Genomic DNA, 4,061 nt, shown 5'->3' on the forward strand with positions numbered 1-4,061 from the left:
CCAATAAATCGAGATGATCAAGTTCGATATGATGAGCTTTTGAAAAATAAGGACCTGGCACGAAGTTTAAAAAATGAAGACAAATTATCTGCTTTGCGATCACCTAGTACAATTGTAACTGCAGCATTTGACTTTCAAAAGGTTCATTCGGCTCCTCATGCCGAAAGTAGCATTTTGTATTATAAAAGAAAGCTTAACGTTTTTAATTTTACGATTTTTGAAATGGGACAGAAAGTTGGAAAATGCTACATGTGGCATGAGGGTACGGCTAAACGAGGTGCAAACGAGGTGGCTAGCTGTGTTTACGATTTCATCAGGGATCAATCCTCAAAAGGCATACTAAATATCAATTTGTATTCTGACAATTGTGGGGGCCAGAATAGGAATAGAATCGTTTTCATGATGTACTTAGTGGCGGCCAAACAATTCAATGTAAACATAACTCACCGTTTTTTTGAGAAAGGCCACACGCAGAATGAGAACGACAGTATTCATGCGTTAATAGAGCGTTGTGCTAAAAACAAGAAAATTTATACGCCTGAGCAATGGTTTGCTTTAGTAAGATGGGCCAAAAAAAATGGAAATCCTTACAAGGTTAAAGAAATAGCATCTGAAGATATTTTGGATTTTAAAAAGTTACTAAAGGGAAAAAACTGGGTAAAAAATCTGAAAAGCCAAAAAATTATGTGGTCCAGAATTAGAGAAATCAATGTAGAATCTACAGAACCAGATACGTTTAATTACAAATACCAATTTGATGAACCTTACCAGCATTTAGTTGTGCACAGAGCCCAAAATCTTAGGCGGCAAAATCAGGCAGACGAAGAGTTGACACAGGCTTACACTGGAACATTACCGATTCCCCTTGCCAAAATAGCTGATCTCAAGTACCTTTGCGAGCACAACGTTATTCCTAGACAATATCATGGTTTTTTTTAACTCTCTCTCAGCTGGTGATGCTGATGAGCAATCAGAGTCAGATGAAGATTAGGTTCTAATTAGTTTAAAGAGTACAAATTAAAAAAAAAAAAAACCGACTCCAAAAAACATACACTAAAAAGTAGAAAAATAATTAGTAATCTTATTTATTAGGACGAATTAATATTTATGTATACCATGATTGATACTTCTGGAGTCGGTGCCAAGATTGGAGTCGGTTTTTTTTTTAATAAAAATTAACTTATTTCTTCCTTTTTAGTTACTTATTATTATAGTCCAGTCATTTAAGCTTAAATTAGGTAAGAATCTCGGAATTCGAGATACCCAGCTGTAAGTCTGTAAATACTTGTATATTGACACCCTAAAAGTTGTCTCAAAACCTATATATGGTAGGGTGTAAGCGACTATTAAATTTTAAGGTCAAAGGTCACAAAAATCGGTTTTTTGCGCTTTTTTTGGAAATATCTCATTTCCTATGGGTTTTTTGCTATTTGTATTTATTATCAATATTGTAGAATACAAAATTCTCTACAAATTTTGTTCAAAAAATTTTTTTATACGGTGAACCGTTTTCGACATAGAGGGCGGCCGCTAGTACTTATAATAAATCTGTAGAGAGGTCAATTCTATACATTAAATATATTTTCAAAATAACTATCAGGGGGTGATTAGTGATCGATACTGATGCCAAAAATGCAATCAGTAAAATTTTTGTCTATCTGTCTGTCCGTCTGTATGTTCCTTATAGAAACAAAAACTACTCGACGGATTTTAACGAAACTTGGTACAATTATTCTTCATACACCTGGGCAGGTTATAGTATACTTAGGAATTCCCACGGGAACAGGAATTAGCGGGAAAATCCTTTTGTATGAAAAATCTAAACGCTTAACGGAAGTTAAACGCTTGAAATTTGGCATGTAGGTACCTTAGTAAACTTAAAGCTTAGTTACAACAAGGAATTCCCGAAATTCCCACGGGAATTAGCGGGAAAATCCTTTTGTATGAAAAATCTAAACCGCTTAAGTTGACCTGAAGTGATGCAGTGACCGCGCGCTCTCCGCCCTCTATCTCGAAAACGGTTCACCGTATAAAAAAAATTTTTAAACAAAATTTGTAGAGAATTTAGTATTCTACAATATTGATAATAAACACAAATAGCAAAAAACCCATAGGAAATGAGATATTTCTAAAAAAAAGCGCAAAAAAAACGATTTTTATGACCGTTGACCTTGAAATTTAATAGTTGCTTACACCCTACCATATGTAGGTTTTGAGACAACTTTTAGGGTGTCAATATACACGTGTTTACAGACTTACAGCTGGGTATCTCGAATTCCGAGGTGAACTTACTATAATGACTGGACTATACCTTGATGTTACCACTGAATGTAGGCCGTACATTGAGACTATATTCTTCATGTCAAATGTAAAATAATAATCCCTACAAAATACAGGTTACCATATCGACAACCTAAAAAGACCTTAAACCGTCAGCCCACCTTAAAAACATGAAAGAATACAACTGTTGGTCTATTTGTACCTATAATATTTAAAGAATTATCCTCCAACTCCTAAGCGTTAAGGAGTTGTACGTACCATGACCAGTTCATCATGATGAGATGATGACTGTCTGATGCAAACACTTGAATAACTTTAGAAACTATACTTATGTATAAAATTAAAAGAATCGTCCTCCAACTCCTAAGCATTAAGGAGTTTTACTTCTATCATCAGCTCATCAATATGAGATGATGATTTTCAGAAGCAAATACTTGAATAACTTAAGAAAACGTTTGAAAAACGATATACGTGCCTATAAAATTTGAGGGTTGCCCTCGATTTCCCTAGGATCCCATCATCAGATCCTGACTTGGTGACAATGGGACCACCTCAAAAGTGTACCCTATCGAACAAAAAAAGAATTTTGAAAATCGGTCCACAATTGACGGAGTAATCGGTGAACATACATAGAAAAAAAAACATACATACAGTCGAACATATAACCTCCTCCTTTTTTGAGTCGGTTAAAAAGTGAACAATATTGCTACGTATTAATATGTTCAGCTCGCAAAGAGATTAGACATTAATTTCTGATTGCTTTAAGTTTATTTTTAGAGTAGATATTTTTTATGTAAGACTGACATCGACAACTGATTAGGTTACTTAGTGATTGTATTCTTGAGATGTTAATTGAGTAGGTACTTTTATGATTAAAATTGATCTCAGAATCTTAGTATATTTTTGAGTTGTGTTGTGTTTAAAGTTTTCAGAAGTTTTTTTGTTCCTGATTGTTAAAAGATTAAGACTGTTTTTTGGAGAAAGTTTTGTATTTCTTTCTCAGAAAAGTTTATAATAATGTTCCAATAATTATTATAATGATAATATATTTTTAAATCCTTTACTTTTTGTAAAATGTTTTTATTGGTAATACACCATTAATGTCCCTGCATCACTAGATGCCTACTAAATACTAATATTTTATTGATGTTGATTTTATGTTTCAATAATTAAAATAATTAAAAGTTGAAGTACATAATATTTTTGATATATCTTTATTTTTTGTTAGGTGTTTTGTTTTGTTATTGTATTGGTAATGAATACCATAATTAAAAATTAATAGTAGATTTTTGATGTTGATTTTATAATGTCAGTTTAAAAGTTATAATTATGAATGATTATTATCATCAAAAAGTTCTAGTCACCAATAAGGTACATTTTTTCCACAGTTTGTTTCTGCAAACAGTTCATTGTGTTATATTATGATAAAAATAAATAATGTTCAACTCATATAAAGTGTTTTTATTATAAATATACCTTTTATCAATTAAAATTGATATTTTCACAAGTCATAACTACACTTATCGAACATTGCTCCCGTGTACAGTTTTATAAGTGGCAGTTAATGCTTTGAACAAACATAATACTCCCACGTAAAGGTCAGTAAGTACCACTTGTGTTATTTAGAAATAGAAAGTGTCCGCTGTATATGTGTGTAAGTGACAAATCATACACTAATTGTGATCTTTTTTTGATAAATCTTCGTGTTTTTATAAAATATACCTTATATAAAACCAACATACAAAATTTCATCAATGTACGATAAATAGAACGCGAGCTAC

The sequence above is a fragment of the Ostrinia nubilalis genome, chromosome W, assembly GCF_963855985.1.
Source record: "Ostrinia nubilalis chromosome W, ilOstNubi1.1, whole genome shotgun sequence".
Lineage (NCBI taxonomy): Eukaryota > Metazoa > Arthropoda > Insecta > Lepidoptera > Crambidae > Ostrinia > Ostrinia nubilalis.